At 41.0% G+C, this 23471-nt stretch overlaps 1 protein-coding gene across 2 annotated transcripts in view; it reads left to right on the forward strand.

The window, feature by feature from the left end:
- Positions 1-23471, forward strand: part of LMNTD1 (lamin tail domain containing 1) — a 525827-nt gene that overhangs the window by 3824 nt on the left and 498532 nt on the right. The window contains exon 2 of one of the 2 annotated variants that reach the window (XM_069585540.1): positions 12628-12709. The exons of the other annotated variant lie outside the window; for it this stretch is intronic. The gene's annotated coding sequence lies outside the window, so the exon portion shown is untranslated. The remainder of the gene's footprint in view (positions 1-12627; positions 12710-23471) is intronic. 2 annotated transcript variants of the gene reach the window in all.

The raw sequence follows: 23471 nt of genomic DNA on the forward strand, positions 1-23471 counted from the left end.
GGCTACTAAGTTTTGGCCCTGTGCACGGAAGGTGTTGTATGGGCCTTCCAGGAAAACTCATTTGTGTGTCCTCATTTATGAGCATGGCTGACTCAAGCACTATTCTTGCCTAAAACACAGATGTAATAGCTGGAGTTACAACTCCAGTCTTGTGACATCAAGGCCACCTAGAAGCCTGAGGTCATCTACTAAAATTTGTACAAATAGGATCATTTAGAGTTTTTCAGAAACTTACCAAGCCTGCATTTAGTCCTTGTTACAAGTTTAGAAGGAAAAAAAAATAAAATCTCTCTTCAGTATGTGTGTAGAAAGCAATTAAATATGGTTTTTTTTTTAATCCTTCCTAATGAAAATCTTGTACACATACTGAAACACAGCAAAGATCTATAATTATTGTGATTTACTTGACCAACATAAAGGGCCTTTTTAGAAACAACCAACAATTCTCAGATCTATAAGAATTTTTAATTTAATGATAGTTTCTTGTTTAAAAAAATAATAAAACATTTAGATACCAAATCATAAACAGCTCCTTAAAAGACCCTCTAATAACGTGATGGGGCAGGAGGATGACGATCAATATGTTTTATTAAACAGTGAAAAGCAGTATGAAAAGAAAAAGCATAAACTATAAAAGGAAATTATAACAGGGTATATCAAAAGGAATAAATGCAAATATATTTAGAAATAGGATTTAAAATGTGATTGGCTTCTTATTTACGTAGAAGTTTTTGAGAGGCTAATACCATGAAAGTTTTCTTATTTTTTTAATTATAGGCTAGAAGAGTAGATTTAGTCAGCTGAGACTAGCTCAGCAAGAGCCTGTACTGGGATTAGAATATTGGGGAAAAACAGTGAATGCAGTGCTTGATGTTATGAAGTTGTACCTTTGTAAATATATGCAGTAAAATCTGAACTGTCTGACATTCTTTCAGCCTGAAAGCCACTCACCAACTCCTTCCATGTTTCCAGTGCTATAATTGGGGTTTATAATGATGATCCCATATGACTCTGAATTATAGCAGCAAGATTAAATTATCTCCTGCTTTGCCTTCATGTATTCAATTATATATTTTTATTAATTGCAAACTGGAAATCTGATCTGTTTATAACACTGCTGGTTTAACCAGAGCCTCCTTATCAAGGACCCAGTCATGGACAATAATAGAGTTTATAGTTCCTGGAAAGGAAACAGCCCCACAATGAATTTAAAATGTGAGATTTATATGATCATAGTAAGAATAATTAGTATAAAATAATTTAGAATCATTCAGCAACATTTGAAAGAACTGTAACATATTGATTAATAATAAATGCTGCACATCCAATTCTTTTAACAAGTATAATAATTCATATTCTGTAAGAAGAGAGAAATTAGAGTATGAACAAAGTAAACCTTCATTTCAAATTTGGTAGAAGGTGGACTGTTAATGTTAGCAGAAGGGCAGATATTAGGTGTAGGGCCAGGAATAGGGAGCAGCAGAGGATGAGATGGTTGGATGGCATCACCGACTCAATGGCCATGAATTTGAGCAAACTCTGGGAGATAATGGAGGACAGAGGAGCCTGGCATGCCGCACTCCATGGGGTGGCAAAGAGTCAGACACGACTTAGTAACTGACCATCGACAACTGGAATATTATACACTGAGTGGGATTATATGTCCCCATTTGGTTAGGGTCCTGTCAAGCTGTTCCTCTTCTCACCCTTGGTTTCCCCAGAGATGTATTGCTATGGTGACAATAAAGGACCTCTAGTAAACACGAGATGAGCCTGTATCTTAGATCAGGTTCTCTGGAAGTGGAGCCTGAGGCAGGGATTCTGTGCTTCAGAAAAAGGGGGAGGGGAAGTGCTTCCTATGGGAAATCCAGAGCAGGAACTGGGCTGCAGAGTTGGTCCCTTGGCACAAAGAGACTGGCCTTTTACACCCCTATTATGGGTCACTCATTGGCTGTGGGTTGGTGGTAACACCTAAGGCATGGCACCTCCTATTCCCCAAGGGCAAAGAGGATTCTTTGAGAGGGAGGCACCTGCATTTAGTAACCGACACAGCCCGAGAAAGGGATCTGAGAAGGGTATCAGCAGTACCCACTAACAAATCAGAGCCCCATACCAACCCTTACTGATCCTGTAACAACTGAAGCATACTACTAAAAAGTTGCTCAGAGGCCAAGTACCACGTGTGACTATGTTTCTAAAGGAAGGTATGTTCAGAGCACAACTTGGCGTTGTGAGGAGCCAACTCCCTCCCTCCTTACCTGCACGTCATGCTAAGCAGGGGTGGATGGTGGAGGCTGAAGGGACTGAGGTGCAGTGCCCAGCAAGGAAGGAGCAAAGGATGTTAGGGAAATGTAGGATAGCTCCAGACAGGCTGGGATGGGACAAGGGCACCTTGGGTTAAGGCTTATGTCTGAGGCCCACTTGCCAAGCTCCCCCTTTCTTCCACTGCCCCCAGAAATGGTACTTGCCTATTTATCTTTCTTCCATCAATCCCTGAGCTGCACACCAGGGTTTCCATCTTCCCTGGCCACTGGAGCTGCACTTGCCTTTCTTCAAACAGCTTTTCCACTGCTCTCTTTTTTTTTTTTTTTAATTGATTTGCAGTCTTATGTTAGTTTTGGGTATACAGCCAAGTGATTCAGTTATACGTTCCTTTTCAGATTCTTATCCCTTTTCCCCACCACTCTTGATATAATAAACATTCAACTTCAGCTTCTCTGACATCCTATAATACTTTGACAGCTAAATATGATAGTGGACATGGGGAGATTTTTAATTTGTCAGTCACTAAGTCGTGTCCCACTCTTTGTGACCCCATGGACTGCGGCATGGCAGGCTCCTCTGTCCTTCCCTGTCTCCCAAAGTTTGCTCACACTCATGTCCATTGAGTCAGTGATGCCATCCAACCATCTCATCCTCTGTCGTCCCCTTCTCCTCCTGCCCTCAATCTTTCCCAGCAAAAGGGTCTTTTCCAGTGAGTCAGCTCTTCACATCAGGTGACCAAAGTATTGGAGCTTCAGCTTCAGTATCAGTCCTTCCAGTGAATATTCAGGATTGATTTCCTTTAGGTCTGACTGATTTGATCTCCACACAGTCCAAGGGACTCTCAAGAGTCTTCTCAGCACCACAGTTTGAAAGCATCCATTCTTCAGCATTAAGCCTTCTTTATGGTCTAACTCTCACACCTGTACATGACTACTGGAAAAAACTGTAGCTTTGACTAGATGGACTTCCGTTGGCAAAGAGATGTCTCTACTTTTTAATACACTGTCTAGATTTGTCATAACTTTTCTTCCAAGGAGGAAGTGTTTTAATTTCAGCGCTGCAGTCACTGTCAACAGTGATTTTGGAGCCCAAGAAAATAGTCTTTCACTGTTTACACTGTTTCCCCATCTATTTGCCATGAAGTGATGGGACTGGATGCCATGATCTTTGTTTTTTGAATGTTGAGTTTGAAGCCAGCTTTTTCACTCTCCTCTTTCACCTTTATAAAAAAAAAAACTCTTTAGTTCCTCTTCACTTTCTGCCATTAGGGTGGTTCAGTTCAGTTCAGTTCAGTCGCTCAGTCGTGTCCAACTCTTTGCGACCCCATGAATCACAGCACGCCAGGCCTCCCTGTCCATTACCATCTCCCGGAGTTCACTCAGACTCACGTCCATCGAGTCAGTGATGCCATCCAGCCATCCCATCCTCAGTTGTCCCCTTCTCCTACTGACCCCCAATCCCTCCCAGCATCAGAGTCTTTTCCAATGAGTCAGCTCTTCACACGAGGTGGCCAAAGTACTGGAGTTTCAGCTTCAGCATCATTCCCTCCAAAGAAATCCCAGGGTTGATCTCCTTCAGAATGGACTGGTTGGATCTCCTTGCAGTCCAAGGGACTCTCAAGAGTCTTCTCCAACACCACAGTTCAAAAGCATCAATTCTTTGGTGCTCAGCCTTCTTCACAGTCCAACTCTCACATCCATACATGATCACAGGAAAAACCATAGCCTTGACTAGATGGACCTTAGTCGGCAAAGTTATGTCCCTGCTTTTGAATATGCTATCTAGGTTGGTCATAACTTTTCTTCCAAGGAGTAAGCATCTTTTAATTTCATGGCTGCAGTCACCATCTGTGGTGATTTTGGAGCCCAAAAAAATAAAGTCTGACGCTGTTTCCACTGTTTCCCCGTCTATTTCCCATGAAGTGATGGGACCGGATGCCATGATCTTCATTTTCTGAATGTTGAGCTTTAAGCCAACTTTTTCACTCTCCTCTTTCACTTTCATCAAGAGGCTCTTTAGCTCCTCTTCACTTTCTGCCATAAGTGTGGTGTCATCTGCATATCTGAGGTTATTGATATTTCTCCCGGCAATCTTGATTCCAGCTTGTGTTTCTTCCAGTCCAGCATTCTCATGATGTACTCTGCATATAAGTTAAATAAGCAGGGTGACAACATACAGCCTTGACGTACACCTTTTCCCATTTGGAACCAGTCTGTTGTTCCATGTCCAGTTCTAACTGTTGCTTCCTGACCTGCATATAGATTTCTCAAGAGGCAGGTCAGGTGGTCTGGTATTTCCATCTCTTTCGGAATTTTCCACAGTTTATTGTGATCCACTAGTCAAAGGCTTTGGCATAGTCAATAAAGCAGAAATAGATGTTTTTCTGGAACTCTCTTGGTTTTTCCATGATCCAGCGGATGTTGGCAATTTCATCTCCTGTTCCTCTGCCTTTTCTAAAACCAGCTTGAACATGAGGAAGTTCACGGTTCATGTATTGCTGAAGCCTGGCTTGGAGAATTTTGAGCATTAGTTTACTAGCATATGAGATGAGTGCAATTGTGCGGTAGTTTGAGCATTCTTTGACATTGCCTTTCTTTGGGATTGGAATGAAAACTGACCTTTTCCAGTCCTGTGGCCACTGCTGAGTTTTCCATATTTGTTGGCATATTGAGTGCAGCACTTTCACAGCATCATCTTTCAGGATTTGAAATAGCTCAACTGGAATTCTATCACCTCCACTAGCTTTGTTCATAGTGATGCTTTCTAAGGCCCACTTGACTCTGCATATCTAAGGTTGTTGATATTTCTTCTTGCACTCTTGATTCAGCTTGTGCTTCATCCAGCCCAGCATTTCTTATGATGTACTCTGCATATAAGTTAAATAAGCAGGGTGACAATATACAGCCTTGACATACTCCTTCCCAGTTTGGAACCAGTCTGTTGTTCCATGTCCATTTCTAACTGTTGATTCTTGACCTGCACCCAGATTTCTTAGGAGGCAGGTCAGGTGATCTGGTATTCCCATCTCTTGAAGAATCTTCCACAGTCTGTTATGATCCACACAGTCAAAGCTTTAGCATAGTCAATGAAGCAGAAGTAGATATTTTTATGAAATTCTCTTGCTTTTTCTATGATTCAACGGATGTTGCCAATTTGATCTCTGGTTCCTCTGCCTTTTCTAAATCCAGCTTGTACATCTGGAAGTTCTCAGTGCACATGCTGTTGAAGCCTAACTTGAAAGATTTTGAGCATTACCTTGCTAGCATGTGAAATGAGCGCAATTGTAAAATAGTTTGAATATTTATCCATCCCAGGCTGTTTCCCTTTCTAAGTTTAGCTCCATGAGCCAAGCCCAGTGTGGGTACTATGGCTGGTCTTTGAGAAAAACAGAGGCTGTGCTGTAAGGCTGCATTTCAGGGGAACACCCCAAGGCTATCCTGGGAGGTGCTGAGGAAAGGCTCTGTGGTCTTGTGGGGGAGTGAGGGAGGCAGATGGAGAGCCCCCCGGGAGACACAGGTGTGGGCAGGTGTACAGGAGAGGTTACAAGGCAGTTAACAGTGTTCCTCTAGTAAACTCAGAGACTTCCCTTCTCTTCCTCCCCTGGCGCTTCAGCCCCAAGCCTTCCACTGAAGGCACCATTTTAGACTAATGGATGGTACATTTTTGACATGAATGAATAGATGAGTATGGGGCAAGAGTGTAAGATACTGGCTATTATAGGCTCTGAAGGAAGGGAGGAAGACCATAATTTTTTCCCTAATCAGGGAATGAAAGAGATGTTCCCTTTACCCTACAGGCTAGGATAGAAATAAATGACTCCAAGAACTACTGACGTTGAGATTACGAATAGTACCACCCTGGCTGGAACCAGAATATTTCCCGATATGGTTCTCAAATAAGTAAGGGGTTGGGGTGCCCTTAGCAGTATAGGTGCCGTGTGACACAACGGGGTGGCTGGTTAAGACAGTAATGGTGTCATTGTCTTATTCCTCACACTTTCCAGGAGAGGCCCTTCCCTTCCTGCTGCTGCTCATCACCCTGGGTGGGGATCCCAGTCTTCCTGACCTGCATGGGAGGTAATTCAGTCTGTTGAAATAAAAGAGTTTTAAGAGAACGCTAAAGCTCTTTTCTCAGAAAGATTGGGAGGATGTCAAGACAGATCTTGGTTGAAGTCCTGACTCTGCTTCTTCCTATTTAAGACCTTAGCTTTCTTATCTGCAAAAAAAGTACGGGGTAGGGGAGAAGAGGATAATATTGGTAGCATGTAAAGAGTTACAGTGATTAACTGGAATAATGTGTGTAAAGCATTTACATGGCTTGATAACACTTACTTATCAAGCATTTACTGCTTGATAAGTAAGTGTTGTTGTTGCTATTATTATTATTATCTGCAGGCTTATAGGTGAGAATATACTTTCAGTTCAGTTCAGTCACTGAGTCGTGTTCGACTCTTAGTGACCCCATGGACTGCAGCACGCCAGGCCTCCTTGTCCATTGCCAGCTCCTAGAGTTTGCTCAGACTCCTGTCCATTGAGTGGGTGTGCCATCCAGGCATCTCATCCTCTGTTGTCCCCTTCTCCTCCTGTTCTCCATCTTTCCCAGCATCAGGGTCTTTTCAAATGAGTCAGTTCTTTGCATCAGGTGGCCAAAGTTTTGGAGCTTCAGCTTCAGCATCAGTCCTTCCAATGAATATTCAGGGTTGATTTCCTTTAGGATTGACTGGTTTGATCTCTTTGCAGTCCAGGGGACTCCAAGAGTCTCCTCCAGAACCACAGTTCAAAAGCATCAGTTCTTCGGCACTCAGTCTTTTTTATGGTCCAGCTTTCACATTCATACTTGAGTACTGGAAAAGCCATTGCTTTGAGTAGATGGAACTTTGTCAACAAAGTGATGTCTTGGCTATTTAATACTGTTCTAAATACCTCTAACATAATAAATTTTAAAATATAGCAACCCGTATCATATATACTATTATAATACCCATTTTATAGATTAGGAAGCCAAATCATAGTCCGTCATTAGATGTGGCACAGCTGAGATTCAGATCCAGGAAGTCTGGTTTCAAAATCTACACTTTTTCCTAGTATGATATGTGGTTAATGAGTGAGGCAAGACTTAAAAAGAGTTGAGAGAATGAAGCATACAGTTGGCATGGGTTCAGGTTGCAGAGATTAGACTGGAATTGTAAATTAAGGTCTGGGTTAAGCAGATCCCTTTCACCTGGTCCTCCAAGTGTGCTGAGGCTGAGGGGTAGAGAGTGAGGATTGGGCTGTCCCAGCAGCATCAAAGCTTTCTCTCCATGGACTGCTCACCCAGCAAAAAAAAAATTAAACCTACTATTTTAGAAAGATTGATAAATTTCCAAGTCAATTTACAAGCAAATCAGGCATATAGCTCACAAGTGAACTATGGCTAAGACAATGATGTGGATTTTCAAGGACATTCCTGGTCTTACATGTCTTTTACCAGATAAGAGACCATCCTGGTAAATAACCCACTGAGTGCCAGTTCTTCTGCTTAATTAGCTTTGTGACCCTGGGCATGTCCATTTGCCTTCTTGCACCTCTGTGTGGTGGAAGCGTGGCCTGACAGAGGTTCTTTGACCTCACCATTGACTGATAGAGCTGGCTGCCTGATGGGAATCCCCTTTCCTCTTCCAGTGTTCTCTGAATACCCTCCATCTGTGTTTATTCCAAGTGGACCAAATATACAGGTGGGTCTGCATTCCTTTCACAGCAAGGGCTTATAGAATTACCTTAAATGTCACATCTAGCTCTAACATTCTGAGCATATGAATCAGAAATTAAAATGATTAGTGCCATTGAAAGAGAAGAGACATAGAAGGCTTGCTTCAGCTTCTAATAATGACCCAAAGAGCAGTTCAGAAATCCAATTAAGAAATATAGAAAAAAAAAAATGAGTTAGGCTTCATTTGCACCAGGAACATAATACTCAGTGAACATAACTCTGTTATTTATTTTTTAACCTTATTCTGTGACTTCACTCCTAGCATTCAATTTGTATATTGATTTCTGAGCATTGATTTCCAAAACAGTCATCATCCTGTAAGGAATACAGGCCACCAGGGCTTTATAACAAATAAGTGGACAAAGACTGGATACTTTATGAAGAAATAGCCTCGTGTTTCTTGCTGCCCTCAAAACTGTGACGTCCATGTACTAATAGGGGTCGTGACAGCATGTCAAGCTGCAGGAAAAACTGTATAATACTCTAGTGATTCTAGACGGAAGTAGATAATCAATTCAGCCCTGGACCGCTTCAGAGAGTAAGTCAAAAAGAGATCTTTTTACTTCCCTCAGGGCAGAGATGTTTTTTGGTTCTGTGTTTTAATTTTAGCACCTGCTGTTTCCTAGGGAAGTGTTGGTTAAAACAAAAACTCTGTTTATTAGATCCAAGTGTCAGGAATTAATCAGAGATGAATAGCATGTCAATTTCCCTTCTCCTGTAATATAATAAAAGAATAATCATGACTGTAACTCTGGGGGTCTGTGTAGGTAAGGAGTCTAGTCCTCTCTGGCCGTTTTATGTAGCCACAAATAAAGGAATATAAAGGAGTTATTAGGAACAAGTTAAGTTTAAAAAAGCAAGACAGAATGAAACATGGGAGCTAAAATTCCAGGCCTTGGCAATCAATCCCTAGACCTGGGTGCTATACAGAAAAAGGAAACTGATAGAGACTCCATGGCAGGTCATTTTAACTTCTGCCTTTCCAGTAGTCTGGAGTTGGAAAAGGGAGATAGTGATCTGGGGTAGGAACTGCTTTACATGTAATAAATAGTTTACTGTGAGCGCTCAAAGGACATCCTTAGGATGTATTTTAGAGACAGTGAAGAATTCACATGATTAAGTAAAATTCAAGGTTCTAAAACTGAGAGAAAGTACACTATGGTGATACCCTAATTTCTTAGTATGGGCAGAAAGTAACATGGGCAGAAGAGAAGATGCATTGGGAAGTAACATAGGTTTAAAGGAGGTTTGAAAGGTTTCTAAGACCAGAATATAATCCTCCCAGGGTGTGGATAGCATCTTGGAGTGTTCTCTTCTTTCAAACCGGCTCTCCAGCAGCCAATTCAGTAGTCACTATGCACAGAAGAGGTGCTTGCATGAGTCTTTTTGTTAGATAAATGAAAAGCAAATTAATGCACTTTTCAGAACTCCCTTCAGAGTCCTGAGCCTGAGCAAGGACAATTAGCAAAAGCCATAGACTATTTGAAAATGAAGTATATTGAAGTCTTCTAATGCTGGTTGTCAGTTTTTAACCCTTCGTCATCCTCCTGCTTACTCTTGAGAACAGAGCCCTGTAGATGCCTCCAGGCAACTGGGAAGTGAATGGATTAGCATCTAGAATAGGGCTAATAGGGCTGACTTCAGGCTGTTTATCTGTCTGGGCCTTCATCTCTGCATGTATAAACAGAGATGATGATAATGAATATTTACCAAATAATGTGATCTGACCTAGGGCGGCCCCCAGTTCAAGGTAGCCTTTATCCTTACTCTTACTATAGACATCAGAAGTTTCAGGTCGAAGGCCTGATGTTTTAGTGAGATGCTTTCCCTTCTATCTCATGGTGGGACAGTGAGTCAAATGTGAGACCAGAAACCCAGCCTCTTCGTTAGAAACGGGGAGAGGAATGCCCTGGTGATGATTCAGAAGCGAGCACCAATATCAGTTGGGCAAGTATGAGACAGAACAGTTTCTTCACATAGTTGTTTGTTTTTTTGTGTCCATTCTGCTGATAAACATCCTCACTCAGAAGTTATTACTTCAAATGAAAAATACTGATAAGTCAGGTGATTTGGCTGAACCGATTGCTGAATCTCTCTGTAAAGCAGTCAAGTCCATTGTCACGGACAAACTGAAGCTGAGAAAACTTGAATTACTGCCTGTCAGTTGAGCTGGATGGGGTCTTAGGCTCATCTCATCCAATGCCTTCGATTACTGGTTGAGGAGTCAGAGCCAGAGATGTCTGGGGACTGCTCAAAATCATGCAGTGAATTAGACTCAGAGTTAAGACTCAAGACTGGACGCAGACAAACATTTGTATTTATTAAGCTACACACCATTTCTATTCCTTGTGTCAATAACTTGTATCTCTCTGCAAAACAGTCAATGCAGCAATAAACCGGGATAAGTGAAATTGTGAGTGAAATTGTGCTGACAGGTTTGGGGTTGCTTAATAGTCTCTGAAACCACAAAGAGCATTTGATTCAATAGTTTGCAGCCAATTTGAGAATTTATATTTATTTTCAAAAGGTGCTTTCATTTTCAGAAGTTCAAGAAATCTCTGTTTGATGTTCAGTCTTCAAAAAGGCTGGGTGGGCTGGTGATACCCGTGGTGATGGTTCTTTGTGGCCAGTGCCACCGTTAGAACAAGTACTGCTCAGAAAGCAATTCGATGCAATTTTGAAGGAGCCCAATGTCATGTCTTTCTGATTATAGTACGTGTGGTTGTCAAGCGAGAGAAACCACATCCCTTGGTGAGTTCTGCAATCAATGGGCTGTGAGCAGTCAGCCATGCTCGTGGGGAATAGCTTTCCACTGTATTTAAGACACAAGACTTAACCCTGGATCAAGCTGCTCAAAATTGCCTTTTTACTCAAGATCAAGCATCTTCAGAAGTCCTCTTGTATTAAGGAACTATTAAGTTGCATTGAAATAAAACAGCTAGAAAGAAAAAAAAATATGTGTACTTGAAAGATGCAAAGAATTACCTTCATAGGGGTCTTTTCTGCTATCAAGATTCTTCTAGTTGACTTTTTTTTGGCTGTGCTGGGTCTTCGTTGGGGCTCAAGGCCCTCTTCCATCTGGCACAGGGGCTTAGTTGCGTCATGTGAATTCTTTGTTGTAGCATGTGGGATTTTCAGAGAAGGCAATGGCACCCCACTCCAGTACTCAAATCCCATGGATGGAGGAGCCTGGTAGGCTGCAGTCCATGGGGTCGCTAAGAGTCGGACACGACTGAGCAACTTCACTTTCACTTTTCACTTTCATGCATTGGAGAAGGAAATGGCAACCCACTCCAGTGTTCTTGCCTGGAGAATCCCAGGGACGGGGGAGCCTGGTGGGCTGCCGTCTGTGGGTCACACAGAGTCGGACACGACTGAAGTGACTTAGCAGCAGCAGCAGTGGGATTTTAGTTCCCCGACCAGGGATCGAACCCACATCCCCTGCACTGGAAGGCGGATTCTCAACCACTGAACCAGCAGGGGGGTCCTCTAATTTGCATTTTGATATGTTTTCCTTTTCTTAATTTTAAACCGCAAATTTTCCTTGTGCCAATTAGAGTGAAATGTAATAGAAGTCAGTCACTTCCTAAATTCCTCTTAGATCGTGAACATTCTTTCTCTCCCTGTGGTCATGTGCATGCTGCCTCTACCAGTCTAAGACCCTCATGGCAGGCAGTAATCAACGTCCTGGAGATGGGATCAGGGAAAACTCAAGCCTCATTGTTCCCATCCTTCCCCCTAGATGGATGCCTGTGTCCGTCTTGGTTCCTTTCCTCCACACTCAGCTGTGTCTTTCCTTCTGCTCAACTCTTTATTCACACCTTGTACACTAGAGGCTTGAGCACAGGAGATTTTTCCTCCCTTCTGTTCTCTTTCCTGGTTACCTTTAGACTCCTCTCCTTGTACACCCCTGTTCATTATATTCTCCCTCCCATGTTATTCCAAAAATCTACCTGTAATGCATGGCTGGTAAGCATATTCATTTTGCTTACGATTAACCTCGAAAGAGGACTGCACATTTTGGTGTGTTTTTAAATTAAAGAACCACCAGAATACTTCTGAGAGTTCACTTTGACTTTATATTAAAAGTATTAATATTCATTTCCCACTCCCCCCACCATATCCTTCTCTAATTAAACTTAAATTCCTTACTGAAAATATTTTAAAAAATTATTTCTGGCTCACATCTTGAGTGCTGAGTACAGTATTGTGTTCCAGTACCTTTCATTGCAGATGTACCACAGGAGGTAAATGAGCCCTTTTGAAATAATTTTGGAACCTGGCCATTTTTAAAACATTGTTTCTATGAGAAAACAAATTCCCAGCTTTTAGAACATGATTTATTTTAAGTGGGGTATTTCCTTTTTGTGTTTGGTACAAAAAAAAAAAAAATCTTTTTGATGTGGTGACATAAAATCAAAGAGACCTGCCTTAGTTTTTACCTTGTTTAATATTTTCATAGTAGAAAAAACGGAACCTTACATTTGATTGTTCTAGGGGGCATTCTAGAGACCTTTGCAATGCATGTGGTTGGTGATTTGTAAATTTTTCATAATTAGAGTATGTGGAGACTGCAGTTGTCCACTATTTCTGTTTTTCCCCTCTTCCTTCCAGGCCACATAGAGAGACTGCCATGATTTTCCAGTCTGCCACGGAGCCAGGTGTGGCCGTGGGACTGGATGCTTGCCAATGGAATGTGAGTACAAGCGGTTTGAAGAACTTTTGCCTTACCTGCTTAAGTGGATCTCCCTGGCGGGAGACTCCCTCTCTTTCCCCTACTTGACCAGCTAGACCTGAACAGCCCTGCACACCAGCTGTTGAGGGCAGAACTGTTGCCAGCCTGGGTCTCCAGTGACTGACGCAGAGCTGCCCACCAAGCTGGGGCACTTATCTTGCCCCGTTAGCTGGGAGACAAATAAACTTCATTGTCCTTGGAGCCACGTACTTTGGGGTTCTTTTCTTAATGGCAGTTTAGTCTACTCCATAAAATTACTACAAAAATTTTTTACAAGATGTCCTATTGTATTTAACCTCAGTATACTGAATAATCAAACTATATAAACACAGAGTCATTTTCCACAGAAAACAAAACTCTGTAGACATTCGTCTTTGTTTCTCCTAGGAGTTTTCTCTATGCATTAAGAAATGGCTAAGGCTAATTTAATCTTCCATTCAAACATAAAAATCTGTTTGCCAAAGCCAGACATTTTTTCCAAAGAGTAAGGCTCATTTAATCTTCCATTTGAACATAAAAATCTGTTTACCAAGGCCAGACATATTTTCCAAAGAGTTGTTATTCGAAAAGGGTAATATGTTCTGGCCTTCATTATATCTATTAAAGGAAAATAGGTAAAAGAATACCCACCTCAGAAGCACATTTCTTTGATATAGTATCCCACGATAATCCTATTTTAATTAGGGCCAAATTCTGCTTATGATCAAATGTGGTCTCAAGAAACAAAATTCTTCAGGAGTCACTTTATAACACAATAATGAAAGAAGCATAAAGCAAAGTTAACATCATTGAATTTCACACAAGAAAAATTATAAATTGGAATGAGGGCAGAATCACACACATATTCATAGTTTGTTTTTATACCACAGTTGGTGTCATATCTAATGGTACTTCTTTGCTGAATATTTTTGTTTATATAATTTGTTGATTTGCTTTGTTTTCCTCACAAAGTAAAATAACATTTATAATTAAGGCTTTTTGTATGCTTCTTCCATGGTATCCATTAGAATAGATACTGATAAAATAATATAAAATATGAAAGTTAAAATAAATAGTGCCAAATTGGCCCATGGCTAAAGAGATAACGTAGGCTTTGAATGAAATAGGGATGAATTCATTCCTCAAAATCTAAAAATTGAAGAAGTAGGAAATGGGGTTACAGAAGAATCTATGAGATTAATGTTGCTGTTGTTTAGTCGCTAAGTCACCTCCAACTCTTCTGCAACCCCATGGACTGTATAGCTCACCAGGCTCCTCTGTCCATGGAATTCTCCAGGCAAGAGTACTGGAGTGGGTTGCAATTTCCCTCTCCAGGGGATTTTCCCAACCCAGGGATCAAACCCATGTCTCCTACATTGGTGGGCAGATTCTTTTCCACCAAGCCATGAGGGAAACACTAGTGGATATTACTGTATTCTTCATGGAACTCAAAACTCTGGGTAAATTCTGAGACAGAACTTTTAAGGGGATAATATAGGCATTCAGTTCAGTTCAGTCACTCAGTCGTATCTGACTCTTTGCGATCCCATGGACTGCAGCATCCAGGCTTCCCTGTCTATCACCAAATCCCAGAGCCTACTCAAACTCATGTTATCAAGTTGGTGATGCCATCCAACTATCTCATCCTCTGTTGTCCCCTTTTCCTCCTGTCTTCAGTCTTTCCCAGCATCAGGGTCTTTTCCAGTGAGTCAGTTCTTTGCATTGGGTGGCCAAAGTATTGGAGCTTCAGCTTCAGCATCAGTCCTTCCAATGAACATTCAGGGTTGATTTCCTTGAAAATTGTCTGGTTTGATCTCCTTGCAGTCCAAGGGACTCTCAAAAGTCTCCTCTAACACCACAGTTCAAAAGCATCAATGTTTTGGCACTCAGCTTTCTTTATGGTCCAACTCTCACATCCATACATGACTACTGGAAAAACCATAGCTTTGACTAGATGGACCTTTGTTGGCAAAGTAATGTCTCTGTTTTTTAATATGCTGTTTAGGTTGGTCATAACTTTTCTTCCAAGGAACAAGCATCTTTTAGTTTCATGACTGCAGTCACCAATTGCAGTGATTTTGGAGCCCAAGAAAATTAAGTCTGTCACTTTTTCCATTGTTTCTCTATCTGTCTGCCGTGAAGTGATGGGACTGGATGCCTTGATCTTTGTTTTTTGAATGTTGAGTTTTAATCCACCTTTTCATTCTCCTCTTTCACTTTCATCAAAAAACTCTTTAGTTCCTTTTTGCTTTCTGCCATAAGGGTGGTGTCATCTGCATATCTGAGATTATTGATATTTCTCCCGGCAGTCTTGATTCCAGCTTGTGTTTCATCTAGCCCAGCATTTTGCATTATGTACTCTGCATATAAGTTAAATAAGCAGAGTGACAATATACAGCCTTGACTTACTCCTTTCCCAGTTTGGAACCAGTCCGTTGTTCCATGTCTGGTTCTAACTGTTGCTTCCTGACCTGCATACAGATTTCTCAGGAGGCAGGTAAGGTACTTCAGGAAAATATTTCATTTTCTCCTGACATATTTTAACTAGTAGTAAATTCGTCTTAAAAAGAATACAATCCATTAAGTCCCCTACATATGAATGAATTTCATTCTGAGAGTATGTTTGTAAGGCCAATTTGTAAGTCCAGCAAAGTTAGCCTCTGTTCAGTTCAGTTGCTTAGTCATGTCCGACTCTTTGTGACCCCATGAATGGCAGCACGCCAGGCCTCCCCGTCCATCACCAACTCCCGGAGTTCACTCAGACTCATGTCCATCGAGTCAGTGATGCCATCCAGCCATCTCATCCTCTGTCGTCCCCTTCTCCTCCTGCCCCCAATCCCTCTCAGCATCAAAGTCTTTTCAAAGTACTGGAGTTTCAGCGTTAGCATCATTCCTTCCAAAGAAATCCCAGGGTTGATCTCCTTCAGAATGGACTGGTTGGATCTCCTTGCAGTCCAAGGGACTCTCAAGAGTCTTCTCCAACACCACAGTTCAAAAGCATCAATTCTTCGGCCTAGTACCCAACTAATACAAATGGCTACTCGGTATTGTACTGTAATAGGTTTATAATACTTTTCACACAAATAATAGGAAAGAAGCACAAAAAATCAAACTTTTTTAGTCTTACACTACAGTACCTTGAAAAGTGCAGTAGTCCAGTATTACAGCTGGCATTCAAGGCTTGGCATCAAGTGAAAAGGCAAGAAGAGTTACTGACTGGAGGAGAGAGGAGGTGGGACATCTCCTCTTAGAGCTGAAGGATCATAAGCAATAGGAGATGGAGGGCCAGCTGCAACTTTCCTCATGCCTGATGTTGATGGCACAGGTTTTGGTTTCTTGCTGAACTAGATGGATATTCTCATCTTGAAAGTTGTAATGTTCTCGTGTTGGGGACTTACTCTACTGGACTTTAACTCTGTCTGCCAGTAAAAGATTATGATAGCGATTATCTAGATCTTCTTTACTCATATGAAGCTTTTTACTTCAACTTTATACCGACATCTGTAGATCTTTGCTATAGTAAACATTGCTTCCCTTCTTCCACCAATCCCTGGCTGCCTGACTAAACCAAGTGGAAGCATCGTAACCGGCCATCGACCGATGAGAGAACATGCTTATATCAGGGGGAGCCAGTATAATACGGATCATAGGTCTGAAAAGAACCTTGATTAAATTTTGTGTCTTGGTTTCTGTGCTTAAAAATATAACGTATATATTATAAGCCACTTTATAGTAATTGACTGCAGTGTGACGGTTCTTCTGGAGTCTTAGTGCAAAGAATCTTCAAATGCTGGCTTTAGTGCTATTCAACTCTTTGATAGATCCAAACTGGGCCTCAACTTCCTTATCTGCAAATGGGAAGACTGTATTAATATTTTTTTTTTTCCTAAACCCCATCTAGGGGAAGTCTCTACCTGCAGGAAATAACGTGGCACACAACTCTTCATTTAGAACAAACATAAAGACAGCTTTTAAGAGGAAACAGTATCACAATGGGGAGGGAGGAATAAAGGGCTGAGGAGCACGTGACTATGGTGAGGGCCCTGAAATGGGTCAGCCAACCAGAGGACCAAGTCCAGCCTGCTGCCTGTTTTGTTAAGAGCTAAGAATGACTTTTCCATTTTTGTTTTTTAAAAAATAATACTAATATTAACATTAATATTCTTCAAGGTGGATAATTTATTTATTGTTTTTTATTTTGGACCATATTTGAAATGGTTTTGGAGTCTTTCCCAAAAGTTTGGTAGCTTAGGTGTAAGAGATGGAGTTGAAAGGATCAGAGACTGAAATTAACATGAAAGATTCAAGAAAAGGAGAGGAATGAGTGTTCAAGAGGGCAGTGTTGAAGTCACTTGTCTGGAGTCCAGATTGATTGGTAAAGCAAGGGGAACCAGAAGGAACTTGATCAGCTAGGATTAGAAAGAAGACTTAAGAAAGAAATGAGACCAAGATGTCATTTCTATAGGGTAAAGCAAGGAGAAAAGATAGAAATCAACGAAGATGAAATCAGAAAGAAGGACTTCTCTCCTTCACCATAACCAATTTAAGGATCTTGAAATATTGAGACTAAGGTGTAAGATCTGGCTATTATGGGGACTGTGGGGATGTCAGAATAAATCTGAAGATGCAATTCTAGGAACGTCTGCTTTATCCTGGAAGACATTTGTTCCACAGGAAGTTTTTCTGTCCATGGATAAGTGATGTCTGAGCTGTTGCTAGTGGGACTAGGTCACAGAGAACAGCCTTAGCCAGAGAATCTTAACTTGAACCTTAGGTGTTTGGTTGAAACTAAATAGTCCTTTGGAATGGAGCTGAACAATGACTCAACTCATGGACTTTGGCTCACTGGGCAGCCTTTCCCTCCCTCCTAGGGAAACTAAGATTGAATGAATAATAGCTGTGAAATACTCCCTTGAGAACAAGACTCCTACACACTAATAAATACTAAATGCTTTTTCATTACAATTTAAGTGAATGACTTGGTTCCTTTCGAAATGCCTCATAAATGAATGGCATGAGAAAGAATATTTCTACAAAATGTTGCTCATTAACACTAATTTATTTTAGACCCATGAATGTCTACAGATTTTGTTGATTGAAAATTAATTTGCATAAATATTTGAGGAATGGTAGGAAGGAACTTAATAAATATCTGAACCATTTAATTATTTGAAGTACCTAGACTTAACTAAAATTAACTAAAGGATAATTTTAAAGCTGATTCATTAAATAGTGATATTTGGGCCTCATTTGAAATTTTAAAAAATCTTTTATTTTTTTTTTCTTCAGCTCCTGTTTTCTCTCTTCTCCCCTTACGCTTGGTCCCAATCCCCATCCCATCCCCTTTGCCCCCAGATATTCTTTCAGAAATTCAGCAGTAATAGGAAGGCAAATATTCACATATTCCAGAAAGCAAATAATTTCTTGGTCTTCGTGACATAAGAATACTAGCTCTCCCACAGAGAAGCAAATTGGATGACAATTTTAGGATAATTGAATTGTTTGGTGCTTTTCAGGTTGTTGGGAAACTGGTGCTGTGAAAACCAGTTTATTTTTCAGTGCTACCTGTAGTTTTCTCTAGCAGGAGACTTTTTATTTACACATTAAAAACAAAACACAGAGCAAAGACTTGCAGATTTGTGAGTAGGTTTATGTTATCCAGTGGCTTTGAAAATGGATACTTGGTAAACTAAATTAAAACAAATTGAGTTGCCCAAATTTTCAGTGAGTTCCATATAATAATTTGGAGTGTGGATACTAATTTTAAACCATCTTTTTTACCCCTTTTGGGATGGAGATGAGGGGTTGGTAATTAGGGCTTTCAGGTACGAAATAATTGATAATGATACCAAACAAAATGGTTGGTAATCACAAAGAGACTAAGGCACAAAAAGAAAAGTATCTGGGCAGAGACAGATCATGGAACTGAACAGAAGCTGAATGACTTAGGCCTTTGTTTCTCAACATTGACCATGCATCAGAATTACCTGGAGGGCTTATAAAAACACAAATCTCTAGGTCCCACCCCAGGAGTTTCTGACTCAGTTGATCTGGGATGAGGCCTGAGAGTTTCCTTTCTACCAAATTTTCCAAAGATATGAATGCTGCTCATTCACTTTAAGAACCACATTTTGGTTGGTTTAGGCAGTGTCTAGAGACAGAAAGGTTTAATAAGAAAGCATTGAAGGACTTCACTGGTGGTCAAGTGGTTAACAATCTGCCTACCAGTATAGGGTGGTAGTGGTTTAGTTGCTAAGTCATGTCCAACTCATACGACCCCATGGACTGTTGCCTGCAAGACTCCTCTGTCCATGGGATTCTCCAGGCAAGAATACTGGAGTGGGTTGCCATTTCCTTCTCCAGAGGATCTTCCCGACCCAGGGATTGAACTTGAGTCTCCTGCATTGCAGGCAGATTCTTTACCAACTGAGCTGATGTGTAGGTTCTCTCCCTCGTCTGGGAAGATCCTGCATGCCACAGAGCAACTGCGCCTGCATGCCACGACTGTGGCAGCCTGCACACCTAGAGCCTGTATTCCACAACAGGAGATACCATGGCATGAGAAGCCCATGTTCTGCAACTACAGTAGCCCCCACTTGCCTCGCTTGATCTAGAGAAAGCACACGTGCAGCAATGAAGACCCTTTGCAGCCAAACATTTATTAAAAACCAATATTAATTTTAAAAAGTGTTGATGACTATGATAAGAGATAAGCCAATTTATGGAGGAAATTAAAGGGAAGACAGAATTAAGACAATGGGGTGATGACTAAAGTAAAATTAAAATAAAAGTAAAGTAAACTTTAATTAAATGACAAGCTCTGTGCTAGACTCTTTACCTTCACATTTCTGCCAGGTAGTCAAAATAATAGCATTACGAAGAGGCACAAGATGTTCACATGAGTGGATAAGAATGACTATAGTAAAATAGCTTTGCAAGGTCAACACAGTTAAAAAGTGGTCCTGAGTTCAAAGCCACTTAAGAGATAGACAAGGAGAAAGACAGATGGAGATCAGAATACCATACTTATTACTGATTAAGGCTGGGAGGGATAATGTGGGGTTAGAAGTGCAGCATGCTTCTTAATGCTATAGCTCAGAAATAGGCAGACCAATCTACTGGGCCAGGCCAGATGGACACGTCTCCTCCCGTGGGGGCCTCCCCTTGTAAAACTTCCAACATGGAGGACAAGATGTGCGTATATGTGTGTTACTGGAGCCGTTTCCCAAGGAAGGAGAGCTTGACAGTGGCTGAGCTTTTGCAGGCCCTATTTACTTTTCTCAAATTTATCATTCAGTAATTTGCTGTTCATTCTGTGAGACACATTGTTAAAAGAGTAAGGAGGCTAGAAATATTACAAGAACTGAGGTCTCTCTAGAGGCAAGGAAAAACATGAGGAGCTTGGAATAATAATCCTCCCCCTGTAGGTAGGAGAACCTAGGACAAAAGCTGACTCTTTCCCTCTAAAGCCTGCTCTGTTTCAGTGATTCTATTGCCTTCTAGAAGGAAAACACAGCAAAGACTGGGGAGTCAGGAATGATATTTTAAAAGCTAGGATTCCTGGGACTTCTCTGGCAGTCCAGTGGTTAAGACTTTGCCTTCCAATGCAGGGGGTGCAAGTTCGATTCCTGGTCAGGGAGCTAAGATCCCACATGCTTCATGGCCCCAAAACGCGAAATATTAAACAGAAGCAATATTTTAACATTTAATAAGGACTTTAAAAATGATCTATATAAAAAAAACAAAAACTTTAAGGAAAATAAAAGCTAGGATTCTTAGTAAAGAATCCTAGGAAGATGCAAGATGAAGGAACCAATTCTGTATTTTGGTAGCATGATAACCTGAGTTACTGCTGCCCAACCACTGGCGATTGCCTGCAAGGCTGAACACTGGAAATACGCCTGACTGGTGGCTGAGTCAGCATCCTGAGGCTGATTGATCTAAATTCCATGCACATCTTCCTAATCTGCTCCTCTCTGATTGTGGCCATTTTGACTAGTTTTTATTTTCAATATACCGATGGCTGTTATTTTGCTCCTTAGGAAAATGGCTTAAATTGACATTTGGACACATTTGGGAAGGAAAAAAGGAACTAAAGAGCAGACCTATTCTACTCAAACAATGTGCAATCAGGCTACTATTCCCAGCAGTGCCATCTGCCACAAGTCTCAGCTCATCACAGCTTCAGAGGTGTGTGCCCTGTTGCCTGGAGAAGTGGAGGGCCTCTTCCGTTCCCCTTCGTCTGTGCCCTCACTGCAGTGTCAGCCTGCTCTCCAGACGTTCTTGCAGTGGTGCACATGTCCACATCCAATGGATGAGGGCAGGCTGACCTCAGAGAGGTCCCTCACCACCTGACTTTTCCTGCTCAGTAGAGCACTTCCTGGGCACAGTGAAAGTTAAGTTGGACTTTGTTGAAATGTGCCTCTGGAGGCACAGTTTAAAGCTGATATATTAATTGTATGCCAATAACTACCGCTGCTTCTGTGTATCTAATTGAGTACCTTATGTAGTTCTAGGGCTTCCCTGGTGGCTCAGAGGCTAAAGCATCTGCCTCTGATGCGGGAGACCCAGGTTCAATCCCTGGGTCGGGAAGATCCCCTGGAGAAGGAAATGGTAACCCACTCCAGTATTCTTGCCTGGAGAATCCCATGGACAGAGGAGCCTGGCAGGCTACAGTGCACGGGGTCCCAAAGAGTTGGACACGACTGAGCGACTTCACTTGACTTATGTAGTTCTAAGACCCTTAAGGATTTTACCCCAATAGTGAAGTTTTACGTATTCAGTGGGTTTTTGTTGTTGCTGTTTCAGGGTAAATGTTTGAATTTTGACAGTTCTTGCTAGGAACACAAAAGATAAATCAGAAGCTGCGCACAAACTCAGTAATTGAATGGCTGAAGATGGATGTAGGGAGAAACAGTGGGAAACTGGTATCTGAAATGACTGAAGTACAGAAAGGCCTAGAACCTGCACGCATTTTTAAAAGTTCTCTAAGATGTCTAGATTTATCTGACAAGCCAGAAGGTTTGTATTAGTTTATTATCGTTTAGTGGGGATAAGAGAATTTAAACCTGAACTTGAAGTTAGACCTATGGTTTTATCAAAATTTTAGTTAAAAACAAAAGAAAACTTTTAATATCTCTTCTAGAAGTTTTAAGCATCTATATAAAAATTCTCAACACTTGGAAAAATTGTAAATTTGCAAGTATTGTGGTTGTTCAGTTGCTAAGTCGTGTCTGACTCTCTGTGACTTTGTGGACTGCAGCACGCCAGGCTTCCCTGTCCTTCACTATCTCTCAGTTTGCTCAAACTCGTGTCTGTAGAGTTGGTGATGCCATCCTGCCATCTCATCCTCTGTCGTCCCTTTCTCCTCCTGCCCCCAGTCTCTCCCAGCATCAGGGTTTTTTTCCAGTGAGTTGGCTCTACACATCAGGTGGCCAAAGTAGTGGAGCTTCAGTTTCAGCATGTGTCCTTCCAATGAATATTCAGGGTTGATTTTGTTTAGGATTGACTAGTTTGATCTCCTTGTTGTCCAAGGAACTCTCAAGAGTCTTCTCTAGAACCACAGTTTGAAAGTGTCAATTCTTTAGTGCTCAGCCTTCTTTATAGCTCACATCCATACGTGACTACTGAAAAAACCCTTAATTACCATAAATGTGTCTTTCTGATTATTTTCTTAATATTAGTAAAATGACTTCAAAATTTACACAATGGAGTATTACTCAGCCGTTAAAAAGAATTCATTTGAATCAGTTCTGATGAGATGGATGAAACTGGAGCCGATTATACAGAGTGAAGTAAGCCAGAAAGAAAAACACCAATACAGTATACTAACACATATATATGGAATTTAGGAAGATGGCAATGACGACCCTGTATGCAAGACAGGGAAAGAGACACAGATGTGTATAACGGACTTTTGGACTCAGAGGGAGAGGGAGAGGGTGGGATGATTTGGGAGAATGACATTCTAACATGTATACTATCATGTAAGAATTGAATCGCCAGTCTATGTCTGACGCAGGATGCAGCATGCTTGGGGCTGGTGCATGGGGATGACCCAGAGAGATGTTATGGGGAGGGAGGTGGGAGGGCGGTTCATGTTTGGGAATGCATGTAAGAATTAAAGATTTTAAAATTTAAAAAATAAAAAACTAAAAAAAAAATAAGTAAAAGCACTGCACATTGTTTGAAAAAAAAAATAAATATTGAAAGAAAAAAAAAATTTCCTTCTTCTAAATATCACTGAGGTTAGTGTAGGTGTTCACTGTAGTTTATAAATACTCATTTAAAAACAGAGATAGGAAGAAAATGAAGAGAGCAAGCTTCTAGTCTACATTCTGCCATAAGCCAGTGGTATGATCTAGGGGCTGGTTAGTTTTCTTGTGATTATAATACCTATTGTAGTGTTCAGAGATATATCATAAAGATAAAATGAGAACACATATACAAAGTACTGAAAAAAATTTGACGTGTTACATGACTTTTAAAGTAGTTTTAGGGACTTCCTTGGTGGTCCCTATAAGAGTGGCTAAGATTCTGTTTTCACTGCATAGGGTCTCAGATTCGATCCCTAGTCATGGAACTAAGATCCTGAATGCCACTTATGGCATGGCAAAAAAAAAAAAAAAAAAGGAAAAAGAAAGTAATTTTATTATCCTCATCATCATTTTAAATAGATGAATAGCATAAACTAAAGATGTTTGGCTTAGGAAGTTAAGATTGAAGTGGTAAAGCAAAGTGTCTT

Source organism: Ovis canadensis, chromosome 3, assembly GCF_042477335.2.
Source record: "Ovis canadensis isolate MfBH-ARS-UI-01 breed Bighorn chromosome 3, ARS-UI_OviCan_v2, whole genome shotgun sequence".
In the NCBI taxonomy this organism is placed as follows: domain Eukaryota; kingdom Metazoa; phylum Chordata; class Mammalia; order Artiodactyla; family Bovidae; genus Ovis; species Ovis canadensis.